The sequence below is a fragment of the Gopherus evgoodei genome, chromosome 1 (genome assembly GCF_007399415.2).
Source record: "Gopherus evgoodei ecotype Sinaloan lineage chromosome 1, rGopEvg1_v1.p, whole genome shotgun sequence".
NCBI classification, from domain to species: domain Eukaryota; kingdom Metazoa; phylum Chordata; order Testudines; family Testudinidae; genus Gopherus; species Gopherus evgoodei.
The window spans coordinates 33,148,132-33,165,400 of record NC_044322.1 but is presented as its reverse complement, the minus strand read 5'-3'; positions in this window follow the sequence as shown (position 1 = coordinate 33,165,400).

Below are 17,269 nucleotides of genomic sequence, written 5' to 3'. Positions count from 1 at the left end.
ATTTGTAAGTTGCACTTTCAAGATAAAGAGATTGCACTGCAGTACTAGCATGAGGTGAATTGAAAAATACTATTTCTTTTGTTTATCATTTTTACAATGCAAATATGTGTAATAAAAATAATAATATAAAGTGAGCATGGTATGCTTTGTATTCTGTATTTGAAATTGATAAATTTGACAATGTAGAAAAACATCCAAATTATTTAATAAATTTCAATTGGAATTCTATTGTTTAACAGTGTGATTAAAACTGCAATTAATTGCAATTATTTTTTAATTGCATTTAATTTTTTTAGTTAATTGTGTGAGTTAATTGCAATTAATCAACAGCCCTAATATATATACATACAGCTCTTTATGTAGGGGAGTTTGGAAGTGAAGAGTTCATGAAACAAGCTCTCTTCATCTTTAGTACTGTTTTTGGCATTACGCTCCCATATTCTTCATAGAAATATTGTTATGATATGAATATGGCATAACTAAGATATGTTTTATGCAAGATGCATCATGTGAGTTATCATTGGAAAGGTTATGATTTACTGAATATGATTATCCAATTCGTATGCATGTATCATTTCTGTATCTGAAGTTAGGAATATTGACTATATAACAATTATAACTGTGTGTGTACTTTGAGAATGCCCACCAGACAGTAGGCAATCAGCCTGGGATGGGCCATTAGGAAGAACAATAGGACTTTGAAATTACTAATCTCCCTCCTTCCTGAGAAGTTTCCTGGGATGCTGCTTTGACACTGCAGGGTCATGTGATCATGTCACCTGGTACAGGATACCATCTTAAAATGCTGTGCATATCTTCCTCCACATTGAGGGAGGGGGTGAATTCCATAAGCTTATGCTATATAGATCTCTATACAGCGTAAGACTATATAATTTTGGGTTTGCAGTCCAGAGGGTGTGTGCACTAGAGTGCTGGGCAATTCCCCGAGCTGAGTCTTCCCACACAGAGCTTATTTCAGACTGTGAGATTCTACAGCTGGGTACATCCCTACCTGCGTGTGTGTGTGTGTGTGTGTGTGTGTGTGTGTGTGTGTGTGTGTGTGTGTGTGTGTGTGTGTGTGTGTGTGTGTGTGAGGGAGCCCAGGCTGGTGGAATGGGGGTCTAACCCGTCACACTGTTCATAATTCATCACATGTATTTCTCTCTTTCACAACTGTGAAAATAAATGTTTAGTTCCTCACCTTAATCTTCCGTGAATGCAAATTAGAGGACTGCCATGGTGACTCGCTTAAAAAGAATTTATAGTATTATTGTTTGTGACAATACAGTGTGTGACTTCTTCTCTGTCCTTTTCACTGATGGAATCTCAATGCTCTTCGTTATGTATTTGCTTTATATAGTGTGTGATGGAATAACGAATGGTAACATTTTCAAAAGCCCCTAAGTCCCATTTTCAAAAGTGACTTAGGCCCTTAGGTGCATAAATTTACTTGAAAGTCAATGGAAATAGGACTTTCACAGCTCATTCTTTTATTGCAGAAGGCATGGCTATATGTCATGCAAAGATGGAAAAGGTGCAGCACAGCAGATATTAGGTTTTCAAAAGGACCAACGTCAGATTTATTTGTTTTATATACAGGAATGTTTATAGCATTTTTTACTTTTTAAATTTACAAAACATTGTCCTTCCATTATTGCTTTGAAAAGTTTAGAAACATGTCCTCTTTCTAGCAAGTCCTCAGATTCATGATCTGGAATATATAGCCTGAAGATTAGTGTAGTTCTGAATCTGCTGGGCTATTGAAGTTATTCACAATCAATTAATTTGCAAATGTATCTACTACTGCTTATTGGCTCCAAACATAATTATCTAGTTCTGTCTGCTTTCTTATAACCGAGTACTTCTACTTTTGTATCATGACTGCATGTACTAAAGGTTTAGTGGTATCTCAATGTAGGTAAGAATAAAATACACAAAAGGTGCAATCAGAGCCAATTTAAAACAATGCGTATAGGTCATACTGACTGTATTCAAAACAGAGTGTTTAAATTGTAATGAAAGAGGTCCGGGGTTCAAGCAATGTTTTTACATTCATAAATGATGCGGCAAGCCCAGAGGTGCCGGGGCTATGAACTGCCAAGCCTAGAGGTGCCAGGGTTCAGCCCTGGCAAGCCCTGGCACAAATTAAGTACTGGTAATACTTACACTGTAGCATCCATTGATAGAGAGGGGCACAGTGAGGCTGAGTCATAATGGCTATCATGACTACTGAGAAAATAACACTGACAGGATTAATGTAGTAGTCTGGGAAGTAAGCTGCATTAGAAATAATGGCTTGGGTTGGACAAATATTAGGCTGTGACACTCTGTACCTCGGGGTTAATCCTTATAGTATGATTGTGTGGTATCCAATGCAAAGTTTGTCATGTCGGGTGTCTTCGGAAGGCTCATGATGCACTGAGCATTGTTGTTATAGTAAGGTTATAGTAAGGCTATAGGTTACAATTTCATGCATATAGTTATGAGACAAGCCCAGGCAAAACTCTCCGGGAACGGAGGGGCAGGTCACACTTCATCAGGGCATGTATAGGACAAACCCAGCCCAGTCTCACAGGAACAAAGGACACTGGCCTAGGCAGCCTCAAAGGATCTGTTGAACTCTTGAGTGAGTCACCCCTCTTCCTTTGGGCAGTTTGGGATTACGATGAGGTAATGTTCACCTGACCCTGAGGGGGCGGGGCAAAGCCAAGAGGGAAGAAAGAACATAGTAAGAGGGAAAGAAGTTTGTCATGCTCTTCCTCTCTCTTCCACCTCCATCTATAGACATCACCACCAAGTGACTGAAGCGCTGATCAAAGGGGAGAGTCTGGCTGAAGGGCAACCATCCAGCCTGTGGTGAGAAGCATCTAAGTTTATAGGGGCACTGAAAGTGTTAAGATCAGCTTAGAATGCATTTTGCTTTTATTTCATTTCACCAAATCTGACTTCTTGTGCTTTGACTTATAATCACTTAAAATCTATCTTTTGTAGTTAATAAATTTGTTGGTATATCCTACCTGAAGCAGTTTGGTTTGAAGTGTGTCAGAGACTCCCCTTGGGATAACAAGCCTGGTATATATCAATTTCTTTGTTAAACTGAGGAACTAATATAAGCTTACAGCGTACAGTGGGCATAACTGGACACTGCAAGATGGAGGCTCCTAGGGTTGTGTCTGAGACCGGAGATATTGGCTAGCGTCATTGAGTTGCACAATCCAAGCAGCTTACATGCCAGAAGCTGTGCATGAACAGCTCAAGAGGGGGCATTCTCACAGCAGAACAGAGTAAGGCTGGCTCCCAGAGTCAAGGATTGGAGTGACCTGGCAGATCACCAATTCAGATAACACCAGGAGAAAGTCATATAGGCTAAGAACGATACCAAGGGAAGTGGTACCATAGAAAGTCCATCACTTGGACCTTTAAAAACCATATTAGGCAAAGCATTTGAAAATGTATTTTAGGGAGTAATCCTGCCCTGACAGGGATAGGTATCAGATGATTGAATAGATCTCTGATTTTTAACTTCTATGACCTACAAGGTCCCTTCCAGCCTTAATTTGTGATCCAATTCTATAACCATTGTTTATATATGTGACTAGATTGTCAAAAAGTAACAAAAAGTAATTCAAATTTGTTATTTAGCCTGAAAAAGCAATCAGATGAGTTGCAGGAGTTTTAAAAATCAACTATTACTGCAACCATGTACTTTAAATAGTTAATCGATTACATGTATCTGGTTACTTTAACAGCCCTCTGGCTAAAATATGAGTTTGTAAACACTTTTTGAGAAAATCTGTTCTATTCTATTCTGCATAGCTTCTTATACTGCACACATCATCATATTACCTGAGTGCCTTCCAGTATGCATTAAATGACATGATTAACTTCGATCATGTGTTGTTTGTTCTCTCAACCTCTTCCCCAGGCGGGGAATGATACTCACATATGTGGAACTCTCTGAGATCTGTAGATGAAAAGTGTTAAATATTATAATGAACTAAAGGAACATTTTAGACTTAAGTTTACTATAAACAATGTATATTTAGAATCACTCTCTCTTGAACAGCCCTTCTATTTTACAATTCTTCATTTTGCTTCAGAATGTGGGGGCATTGGGAAGCTATGAACTCCATAATGTCGGATTACATGCGCTGCATAATGTCTGGATGACACAGCAACTTTGCTGTGTTGTTCTAGGGAGCACTGCATAGAAATTGATGGTAATAATACCCCAGCTGTTTAGCAGGGATTGAAACACTGTGAGAAGTAGAGACCATCCCCTTGGGAGAAATGAGTATCAGAGGGGTAGCTATCTTAGTCTGTATCCAGAAAAACAACAAGGAGTCTGGTGATGCCTTAAAGACTAACAGATTTATTTAGGCATAAGCTTTCATGGGTAAAAAATCCACTTCTTCAGATGCATGGAGTGAAAATTACAGAAACAGGCATAAATATACCGGCACATGAAGAGAAGGGAGTTACCTTACAAGTGAAGAACCAGTGTTGACAAGGCCAGTTCAGTAGGGGTGGATGTTGTCCACTCCCAATAATTGATGAGGAGGTGTCAATACCAAGAGGGGGAAAATTGCTTTTGTAGTGAGCCAGCCACTCCCAGTCCCTGTTCAAGCCCAAATTAATTGTGTTAAGTTTGCATATGAATTGTAGCTCTGCAGTTTCTGTTTGAAGTCTGTTTTTGATGTTTTTTTGTTGAAGGATAGCTATTTTTAAATCTGTTATTGAATGTCCAGGGAGATTGAAGTGTTCTCCTACTGGCTTTTGTATGTTACTATTCCTGATGTCTGATTTGTGTCCATTTATTCTTTTATGTAGAGACTGTCCGGTTTGGCCAATGTACATGGCAGAGGGGCATTGCTGGCACATGATGGCATATATCACATTAGTAGATGTGCAGGTGAATGAGCCCCTGATGGTGTGGCTGATGTGGTCGGATCCTATGATGGTATCGCTAGAGTAGATATGGGGACAGAATAGGCAATGGGGTTGTTACAGGGATTAGTTCCTGGGTTAGTGTTTTGATGGTGTGGTATGTAGTTGCTGGTGAGTATTTGCTTCAGGTTGGGGGGCTGTCTGTAAGTGAGGACTGGCCTGCCTCCCAAGGTCTGTGAGAGTGAGGGATTGTTTTCCAGGATAGATTGTAGATCATTGATGATGTGCTGGAGGGGTTCTAGCTGGGGCCTGTACATGATGGCCAGTGGTGTTCTGTTCTTTTCCTTGTTGGGCCTGTCCTGTAGTAGGTGACTTCTGAGTACCCATTTCACTCTGTTAATCTGTTTCCTCACTTCCCAAGGTGGATGTTGTAGTTTTAAGAATGCTCGATAAAGATCTTGAGTTTTTTACTCAGTTTTGCCATGTCTACAGTAGGAATATAGGTTATGTTTAAAATAGTGTTAGCTAACATGTTTTAACTAGCACATTTCAACACACTTATGTGGACAGGGCATTAATACCTCTAAAATGTGTTAGCTTGCCCAGCTGTACTTTGTCTTTGTCTACACTAGATGCTAAATGATGGTTAAAACATATTAATAAATATGTATTTGCTAACATGTTTTAAAACACAACCTGTTCTAAGATTAAGAGGAGCTTGCAAGTGCAAAAAAGAAGTGAGGACTAACAGTGGCAAGTAATATGCTTGTTTTGTCTCTGAAAATTCTCCAGAATCAAATAAAGATGCTTTACTCACTAATGAGACTAAAAATTTTAAATGATGGGTAGGAAAGCTGAAGAATTTGGAAGAAAGAAAGCGGAGTTCTTATTCACTAACACTTTTAAAGGATCCCTAAAAAGTCTTTTCCAGGAAGAATAAAAGAATAAATAATGATTTCAGATGTTATCCAGTAAAACCATATTCTTAACATTATGAAAGTGAATATAATTGGATATGCTTTAATAACTATATAAGTGATTTAACATTTTTAAATGTCTAAACTATTTCCCTGACTCTGAATACGGTAATCAAAAGTTGGAATTCCCAATATGCTGCTGAAGCAGTGCCAGGTCTGCAATTTTCTTATTACCATTAGGTAAAGAAAATTGACAATTTTCTATTATTTTTCTTTTCTTTGATTTAGCAGTACTTGCTAAACATCAATGTACTAGGATGGCAGTCGGTTTCTATCATAGGTATTCCCAGGGCCCCATAGTTCTAATATTCAAGTTCGAAATACAGCACCCAATAATGCTCTCCTATAAGGAAAACCAGCCAGAAGGGGGCCTAAGGACTTGTCCACAAAATTCTCAGATCCTGATGGATAAGCAACATGCCCTGGGCAGATGGTCTCTCCCATCATTCCCCAGCTCTCTAAAGATTTCTGCAGCATATTACGGGTTCTGCCACATTTTAAAAGGGATTTTTTGAAAATGTAATGCAGATGCCTGAGCTCTGCAAGGCTGGTTGAAGGCATAATTTGTATGTAGGGCTATTGATTAATCACAGTTAACTCTCACAATTAACTCAAAAAATTAATTGTGATTAAAAAATTAATTGCACTGTCAAACAATAGAATACTAATTGAAATATATTAAATATTTTGAATGTTTTTCTACATTTTCAAATATATTGATTTAAATTACAACACAGAACACAAAGTGAACAGTGCTCACTTTATATTATTTTTATTACGAATATTTGCACTGTAAAACTGATAAAAGAAATAGTATTTTCCAATACACCTTATACAAGTACTCTAGTGCAATCTCTTGAAAGTGCAATTTACAAATGTAGATTTTTTGTACATAACTGCATTAAAAAAATTTAAAACTTTAGAACCTACAAGTCCACTCAGTCCTACTGCTTGTTCAGTCAATCGCTAAGAGAAACAAGTTTTTTTACATTTACAGGAGATAATGCTGCCCACGTCTTAATTACAATGTCACCTGAAAGTGAGAACAGGCATTCACATGGCACTGTTGTAGCTGGTGTTGCAAGGTATTTATGTGCCAGATGTGTGTGGAGACTTGGAATAAAGTTGTGGTGAAGCCAGGTCATCATACAATAATACCTCGAAGGATAAAGGTCCTGCTGTAAATCTTCAGGAGTGTTTGGAGCTACTAATATCCAGGCAGGATTGCTGTTTAGTAGAACCCTCTTTCAAGCTGGATCAAAGGGTTCTGTGTAAGAACAATTAAAGTGACTGATGAGGAAATGCAGCTGATGAAAAATCAGACCATGAGGACAGTGTCCAATGTAGCTGGTATCTCAAAACCTCAGAGATCAAGAGCTGTGAAGTGGCCCAATCAGTAAAAGGACGAGGGTGGGGATGAAGCTGCAGAAGGCAACAAAAGGAAGTGATTAGAACTGCTCTTACAGAATGCTGGTGTGTTCTCCAAAAATAATGGAGAGTTTAGGAGAGATGATTGTGGGTAACATCAGATTGTGTTTAAGACAGGGAGCGTTCTTGTGAGGCACCCCCCCCACCCCCCATCAGATTCCACTGTTGTAACAGGTTGTAGTGACAAATTGTCTTTGTGACACCCTGTAGACTGTTTCAATTCCACAGAATGCCTTTTGGACTCATGAATGCATGAGGGATGTTTAGAGGGTAGTAGATGATCTAACCCAAATTTTGAGTAATCAAGGCATCCTCACATACTTAGATGATGTGGGAGGAACATCTGGTACGAGTGGAAAGGATTCCAAAGCTTTTTAAGGAGTCAGGGTTTAAACATTCAGGAAACAAATGACAGTTTGTGAGGAGCAGCATCACCTTCCAAGGACATGTAGTCAATGAGATTGGGTTGGAACCCCAACCACAGAAACTGAATGTTATTAAAGGACTGTAAAGTTTCTACAAGCTGGGAGGAGGTACAGAGGTTTGTAGGTCTCTGCAGATTCTATAGATTTGTAAAAAAAGTTGCAGAGCGGGCAGCACCATTATAGCAGCTAACCAGGGGCGATCTTGTCTGGATGGAGGAACATCAAAAAGTGTTTGAGTCACTGAAGGAAGGACTTCTAAATTATGCCGTGCTTAAGTTTCCAGATCCAGCTCACCCATTTATAGTAACCTGTGATGCCTCAAAGGTTGCACTTGAACAAGTTGATGAGCTCGGTAGGTGGCTTTTGGCGGTGGCAAGTTAAATGAGAAGGAAACAAAATGTAAGATGATGTCACTCCTGTGGTATACTACAGCCAATCCACAAGCTAGGAACTGATCTGGTGACTCTCAGGGCAGGTATATAAGCCTCTCAGGAAGAACAGCAGCTCAGTCTGCTCAATATCACTCCAGGACTTGGAACTCAATCCTGCCTTATGGGGCATCTGGTGCCACTAAGTCTTAGCTTGCTCCAGTCCTATTCGTATTCTTGCTTTGGCCCTGCTCTTGCTTCCGTCCTGTTCTGGGTTTGCTCTCACTCTGGCTTCATTCAAACCCCACTCTGGACTCCCGATTCCAGCTCTGACTCCTGGCTCAGACCACTAGGCAAAACTGCCACAGTTCCAACCATTAGGCATGACCATCCCCATCACAGTTACTAACATCAAGTATTTGGCTATACAATTGGAGTATCTGGCTATTGTGGATCCCTTGAGGCCTGTCATCCCAATTTACTAGGTACAGAATTCACTGTGAACATAGACCACAGTGCCCTGCAGAGGCTCCTTATCAAGCACAACCCAGAAGGATACCTGTGGAGATGGATTCACAGACAAGATGGTCAGGGATGCAACCTCATTATCTGGGTGTCCCTAAGCTTCTGACTACCAGATACTAGGACCGGATGATAAGGGGATGAATCACTTGATAATTGCCCTGTTCTATTCATTCCCTCTGAAGCATCTGCCATTGGCCACTGTTGGGAGACAGGATACAGGGCTAGATGGACCATTGGTTTGCCCCAGTATGGCCATTCTTATGTTTTATGTCTGTCTGTCTCTCTCTTCACCATAAACCTGGAAAGCAAAATGTGGTTGCAGCCAGGTGAGACCAGTGAGAATAAACTCAGCCTGGTCTTATGAGGACATCTGGCAAGAACGGACTAAGGACTCTGAATTATGTTCAATGTACCAATAGCTCTACCAAAGGAGATCCAGACTGGGGAGGTTCAACACAGCTCAGGAGCAATTACACTGTTCTACAATTTTTGAGAAGTCGTCTGCTTCAGAGATAAAATGTGATATTTATTATGTATTTTGATGTGCTGAATTCAAATATGACAATTAAAACAACTGATTGGCTACTGTTTCTAAGATATTTAAGTTTTTACATTTTATGTCTATGTATATGGTGTAGATAGTAGAGTTTTAATCATAAATTGTAAACCTAGGTCTTTTCACGTGTTTATGGTTGCTTTATATGATAATATTTCACCTGACCTGTTTATGTAATACTTTAAAAATCAGCAAAAGGGTTATATAAATAAAATGTATTATGAAACAAAAGGCAAAAAACTATTATGTACATAGTTTCGTCCTATTCAGTGTCTACTCGGTGCTTCTTGGCTTGTCTCTTGTATTCATTAAATGGAGCATCTCTTGTCACTGTCCAGCAATAGTCTGCAAGCATTGATGGGCTCCATTTGCCCTGATAGCCTGCCAGGAGATTCCACTGCTGTAGTCTGGAGCCCAACGGCTCTGCCTTACTCTTGGGTAGTTCCAAATCCCTGACAAGGTCATTCAGTTCACCTTGTGTTATGAGGTGTGGTTCAGAGGAGGAGGATGGGAGAAAATGTGGGTCCTGTGACATTGATGGTTAAGGACCCAGAAGTTTCATCCTCTTCCTCTTCCTCGTCTGACTCAAGTGAGAATGATTCTGGTGCATCAGGAACTGGCAGTCCTTCTCCGTGGGGTACTGGGCATATAGCTGATGGAATGTTTGGATAATGCACAGTCCATTTTTTCTTCTTTGATACACCTTTCCCAACTGGAGGCACCATGCAGAAGTAACAATTGCTGGTATGATCTGTTGGCTCTCTCCAAATCATTGGCACTGCAAAAGGCATAGATTTTCTTTTCCTGTTCAACCACTGGCGAAGATTTGTTGCACAAGTGTTGCAGCATATGTGTGGGGCCCACCTCTTGTCCTGATCTCCAATTTTGCAGCCAAAATAAAGGTGACAGGCTTTCTTAACCAGAGTGGTTAGACTGCACTTTTGTGATGCAAAAGTCACTTCACCACAAACATAGCAGACGTTATCTGCACTGTTCACACAAGTACGAGGCATCTCTGCTCACTTTGGCTAAACAGAAATGTGTCCCTTTGCAAAATCAAACACTGACAAATAAGAGAGCATGACACTGTATGATTTCTAGAGCTGATATAGAGCAATTTGTTCAGCAGAGTGATGTAAGCTTTGTTATGATTGCATTATCCATGACTTCTAGGAATAACATAATGCAATTCATATCATGTATGACCCAATACCAGATTCAGATTGCATCACTCATTGTTTTGCCTAAAAAGCAAGTACTGTCCAAACTCAGTCATAGATTTATTCATAGATCCAGTCAAAGATGTATTTTAGTCATTTCTGGTTTAAATTGAGATCCCTTCCCTTTATAACTCACTTATCCTCCGCCATTCCCAAGTCAAGGGTCGTATATACTGACCCAATAGCATATCTTGAAAACTAGAGCCAATCAACAATTTTAAGCATCATTTTCGTTCTCAGTGACCCAGAATTAGTAAAGTTGGACTACATTTATTTCAGAAGCATTTTGGCTGTAGAGCAGTGTTATCCATTAATCCTGCGACCGACTTGGTAGTGTAGGAAGGTAACAGAAATGTCTTTCCAGTAATCTTGCAGAGAATGGTACTAAAGGGTCTTCATGATAACTGAGCAGCAGGCCATCTGGGTTATGAAGACACTGAGACTGGCATCCAACAGATTTTCTTGGTTGGGCATGGCTGCAGATGTTAAGGACTGGATACTTTCCTGTCTTATCTGTCAAGAAAGGAAATTACTTGCAAGGAGAGGAAGAACTCCTTTAGGGGAAAACCCCCAACCTAGTGAGGCCTGGGAGTGCATACAGATTGACTTGAAAGGTCTGTTAAAAGAAACACCATTTGAAAAGCAGTATTTGTTAGTGTATGGCATTTTCTCATCTTATGGTGGTGGCACAGCTACTGACAGATAAACAACTGAGGCACTTACAGCTGCAATGAAGAAATATATAGTATTGTAGTTTGGCCCACCAAGCTGCATCAACAGCCATCGGGGAAGGAATTGAATCACAGTTATTACACAAGGTTTGCTGACAATTCCAGATAACCAAGGTGAGGACCAGTGTCTCTCACCCTGTGAATAATGGGGGAATGGAGAGAGTAAACTGCACCATTGATTTGATGGTTAGAATCTTAGTCAGTGAAGACCAATTAGACTGGGGTATGAAGACACCTTTTGTTGTCTTTGCATATCCATCACTCTTCTTTATTAGATTATTTCTGAAATAATATAATTATTGTTGATATAACAGGCACCGCACAAACTTGGTGGAATGATGATAATCAATGGACATGGTAATATTAGGGTGCAAAATATAATGGAATGACAGAATAGGTCATCCTGGTGGGGGATTGGCACTATATGTGATAGAAAGCGTAGAGTTAACTATAGTAAAAATCTTAAATGAATCAAGCGATACCATAGACTCTCTATGGACAGAAGTTCTATGCTTGAATTATAACAGTATAGCCGTAGCAATATACAACCAACTGCCTGACCAGAATGGTGATGGTGACTGTGAAATGCTCTGGGAGATTAGAAAGGCTACAAAAACAGAAAACTCCATATTAATGGTATAGTAAGATGAGGCCCTGAAACATAAACCCTTATCAGAGGCCTAGTATGAGGCCTGAGGCCTGAACTAAAGTAATGGTCAAGACTTTGCTAATATAAAGCAAAGTTAAGCTGTGAGCCAGAGGCAGGCCCTGCTCACAGAAGCTGGCAAGGAAAGGGCTGATACTGCAAAACGAGACATACCTAGAAGGTACTGGACACCAGATATCAGAACATTCGCATACTTGGTATCTGTGTGGAGTGTACAAGGAACAGGCTGACCCATCCCAATGACAAGGCCAAAAGGGTAATATGATGGATAGAGTTGTTTTGTTCAAACCAACATGTACAAGGTGACAGGCAGCACCTTACTACATAGAGGGGTTGTACCTTGCTACATAGAGGGGTTGCACCTCAATACATCAGGAGTGATGTGTAACTTGTTTGTACCCATGTATAAGAATGCATCCCTGAGTGGATGTCTTTGTCCAGCCTAGGGGGCAGTGGAAAGTCCCACCACTGACTGAGCTGAGCCCATTGCCAGGGGGCACATATTCGTAGTATGTTCTGTAGAGTAAAGTCTAGAAGGAACTATTATTGTGCTTCATTTGACAATAAACCTGGCCGAAGTGCCTTCGTACCTTACTGGAGTCTGTGGTCTTTGGGGGTTTTCTTGGGATCTGCTGTGTCAGCTATCTGCGCAGAGCTGGGACAGCACACAGAGGGAACACATGCACGTAGCCGATTGATATCAACTGTGAACAGAGCAGAGCACCACGCCGGTAGCATCTGACAACAAATGGGTGATTTCAAATACACATATTAGCTTGGTACATGTCACCTCAGACTGAGATGTGGAGATAGAATTTGTAGACACCATTAATGACTGCTTCTTGGAGCAGCTATTCCTGGAACCCACAAGGGGAGCAGCAACTCTTGGTTTAGTCCTATGTGGAGCACAGGAGCTGGTCCAAGAGTTGAACATAGTTGAACCACACTATAATAGCAACCATAATGTAATTAAATTTAACATCCTTCTAGGGGGGGAAATACCAAAGAAACCCGTCACAGGAGCCACTGTTGCAGGGTAAGTATGGGGTGGGCTTGCTTTCCAAACCCCCGTTTCTGGGGCCTCCCCTCAGTGTTTTTGCACCTTTGCTTTCATGATATTTTGGAGTATTCTTCTTAAACTCATTTGTCTCCATGATAATTTTTTGAAGGCTCAGTATCAGGTTTTGCCCTGGGCCCCCAAAAGCCTCCGTATGCCCCTGCAGTGTCTTATATCAGTGACCTGAGGGCAGCATTTCAGATGGTGGAGGTACAGATAAGCAGGAAACACAGGAGTCAGGAAAGAGGAGAATCATATGCCCATCCAGGAAGGAGAGAAGGTGTGGCTACACAACCGAAAAAAATCCCAAATTTACTCCTTTTTGGATGGGACCTTGCATGGTAATTAAAAAAACCTAAACAACTTATCCTTGCTGATAATACTAGAAGCAAAAACTCTTCCCTTTGTAGCACATTGAGAACTGGTGCACAGATTCACTGACAGAAAGGGGAGGACAAACATTGAAGATGCTCAACCACCATCCCAAAGGGATGCAGAAGATGATTTGGAAGTCCCTTAGCAGGTTCCCGTGGCTCATGGTGGGAGACCAGTTGTGGAGGAAGAATTGCCAGGCTGTCCTTGGGATCTCAACACGCTGCAGGGTTCAGCAGACACAGTGGATAGGACTGACCAAAAGGACATGACTCCTGCACTTGCTGATAATCTAGATCCAACTACTAGTGATGATTCATTGACTGAATATATGACTTGAGCAGACAGACCAATAGGAAATTTGAGAGGGGCGGAGTGGACAGGGAGAGACAGATTGCCCAGATTCACTGAAATTACTATTTAAATTCTTATTCAACTAGAGAGGGGAAAGCTGTAATGATTACTGTAGGCAGTACCTCCACCACTAAATTGTGCTGTATCTTTATCTTAGCGTGTAGTTGTTGTGTGGCATGTTATTATGTTGTTGTAGCTGACCTGGTTTAGCAGGAAGTTGAGTCTTGCTTGTGTGTGCTGGAGTTGGTATTTCCAGTGTGAGTGAGTATTACAGCATTTTTTATTCTTGTGAGATTTTGATTTCACTGTTCACTAGTGCCTGCAACAAAAATATTTTGATGAAAAAGATGTTTGTGTGGAGCAATATGTTCATTGTGTCTCAGTCACTCGTGCTGACTCCGTGGGTGCTCCAGGGCTGGAGCATACATGGGAAAAAACATGGTGGGTGCTGAGCACCCACCGGCAGCCCCCAGATCAGCACCTCTCCCTCTCTCTCAGCACTTTCCGCAGCTATCAGCTGTTCTGTGGCATGCAGGAGTGCGGGGGGTGGGGGGAGAGCGAGGGCAGGGTGTGCTTGGAGGAGGGGGCAGGAGGAGGCAAGGCAGGGCAATGGCATTGAAACATTTTTAATAGTGGAGGTGCTGAAAGCCAGCCCCCTTACCCTTGTCCACCCCCTCTTGCCCTCCCAGAGCTGAGGCCAGGAGCAAAGCCCTGGGTGCCGGGCGGCAGCAGATCCCCAGGCGTGGGGTGCCCTCAGAGCCCTTGGTGTGGGGACAGCAGCCAGGACCCTGATGCGGGGTGGCATCCGGGACCCGGGCAAAGGGCTGACAGTGGGGAGGCCAGGGGTGATGCAGCATCCCCCACAACCCTAATTCCCGTGCCTATGGGCAGGGGCGGCATGGGGTGGGAAGAGGCAGGGTGGGAGTGGGGCTGTGGGGGAAGGGGTAGTGTTGGGGCAGGACCAGGATCAAGCACCCCCTGGCACATTAGAAAGTTGGCGCCTGTGGTCTCAGTGGTTCCACATCAAATGTCCCTAGTTTATATGTAAAAAGGACGTTTTTCTAACTGCCATCCCTGCCCCACAAAAGGAACCTGGAATCTGAGAGTCAGGTTAGGTATTTTCCTTCTCACGTTTTGTCACCAGTAATAAATGTACTGTGGGCCAAATTATGTCTTCAATTACACCTGTGTAATATTGTCTTCGTATTATGGCCCCAGTGACATTTTTGCAACCTCTGCCTTCAACAGATTTGCGCAGCAATTGTAATTTAGTGGACAATTCTGTTGTTGATGCACACAAAATAGAATTTAACGCTCTGTTTTAGATGTGTTAGAGCCTTAGTGCTGAGGAAAGAATTGCTGAGTAAGAGGATGCCATATTTATATAGTCATTTTTCAGAGAACCACACTTTTAAAGTTTAAGCATTTTGAGCCAATCAAAAGTGTAGGTATACTAATGAGATACGCTTTTGGAAGTTTTTTTCCTCCTAAGTGGATGGACAGCTGAATGTGGCATTCAACACAAATACTCCTATTTCTAAACATTTTCAGAAATTGGCAATACTATTCATTATCCCATTAGCCAGGTCCATGACTAGGACTCAAGGTGCTACTGCAGTATAAATAAATAAATAAATAAATAAGGAATCGCTGACAAGCAATCAGATTTTTCTTCTAGCACATTCATAATCTCTTTATTTTGTTGTGCAAATCATAGCAACTAATTCTTTTAAAGTGGTTTATATAATTGTACAAATAATTTGGTTACAACCTTTATTATTTTGTAGTACGCAGTCTCTGAAATGAATATGTGTAGATTCAGTTCCAAAAAGGATAGTACCTGTTCCTTTGAAATTCACAATCATTACTGTCAGACTACTGTGGTGTTAGCTCCTGGGTTTTTGATAATTAGGAATTGTAAATATTACTACATTCAAATATTTTGTTCTGGGAACAGTGTTCCATGAAATTATTTAAAAGATTGTCTCGGCAAAACCAGCAAGAAGAATCTTAACTATTAACAATTGTCCTATGTGGTTTTGTAAAATATTTTAAAACATTTTGGCTAGATTGTCACAGCTCTTACACGCAGGGGACTTAGCCCTGCCCCTCCACCCCTTTCTTCCCTGTATGGCTGAATAAGGGCTGCTTAGGCCGTGGCTCCAGCTCCTGTGGGAGAGCAAGGATGGCAAGAAGTGGAGAGAGAGGAGCCCAGGCTCTGTTCTTTCCACCTGCCAGCCAGAGTGACTGGCTGGATGCACAGCGGGGAGCAAGCTGCATCAGGAAAAGGGTCTAAGTGTTATGCTGCCCTTCCTTTCAGAGGGTTGGGGAGCAGGGGAGAAACTTACTAAATTTGAGTCACAATTCATTCTCTGATCTGCTCCTAAGCTATGTGCTGCCACTTGGGGCACACTGTAAGCCACAGTTATCTGAAGAACTCTACTGCGTAAAGCATTTCAGTGAGCAGAGCAAGATTATTTTTCTTCACTAGCAAATTTTCAAACATCTTAAAGCTCTAATAACATTTTTAAAATTGCAGTGGTGGGACACAAACCAAAGTTTTGGATGCCAGAATTTTGTTAGATCAGTGGCTCTCAACCTTTCCAGACTACTGTACCCCCTTTCAGGGGTCTGATTTGTCTTGCCTACCCCCAAGTTTCACACCACTTAAAAACTACTTGCTTACAAAATCAGACTTAAAAATACAAAAGTGTAACAGCAAACTATTACTGAACAATTGCTTACTTTCTCATCTTCCCCATATAATTATAAAGTAAAATGATTGGAATATAAATATTGTACTTACATTTCAGTCTATAGTATACAGAGCATTGCCTGTATGAAATTTTAGTTTCTACTGACCTCGCTAGTGCTTTTTATGTAGCCTGTTGTAAAACTAGGCAAGTATCTAGATGAGTTGACGTGCCTCCTGGAAGACCTCTGCGTACCTCTGGTTGAGAACCACTGCATTAGTGGACACTGGAATCCAAATGCAGACAGACTTGTTTTTAGGATTCTACTTATCCATAAATGGGACTTACCATACGTAAAATACTTCAGAAAAAATATTTAATTTGTAAAGGATTATTTTTCCCTCTACCATTTCTATATTTTAATTTGGCAGGCAAAATGAGCTATAAAGAACAATATTAAGCTCCACTATTAGTTTCAAGTGATTATGTTTAAACTTTCTTGAAAAAGGAATTAAGGTGCATTAAGATATAATCAGATATCTACAACGTGCTCAAGCTGTTACTTAGATATTGCACTGCAAAACATAAAAGCAAGTTCATACATTTCATCAAGTCAGCTATACAGCAGAGACTTCTATTAAACGTGTGTAGCGAGACGGTACTGTATCATTTTAATGTTATCTAGATATGCAATGTTGGAATTTACACATTATTCAACAGTTATAGGCGCTACAAATAAGATGAATATGTGCACAATACTTTAAAATGCATTGCAAATCCTTTCTGGTTTTATTGGCTATGGCAATTCCTCACACAGTCAAAACTGGTTAAATCCTCCTTCCCATCATAATTAACTGAAGACTACAACATTCCCAACAGAGATCATTAAGGCTGTATTCAGATGATTGTTTCATTAGTCTAGTATCAGAGGGTAGCCGTGTTAGTCTGGATCTGTAAAAGCAGCAAAGAATCCTGTGGCACCTTATAGACTAACAGACGTTTTGGAGCA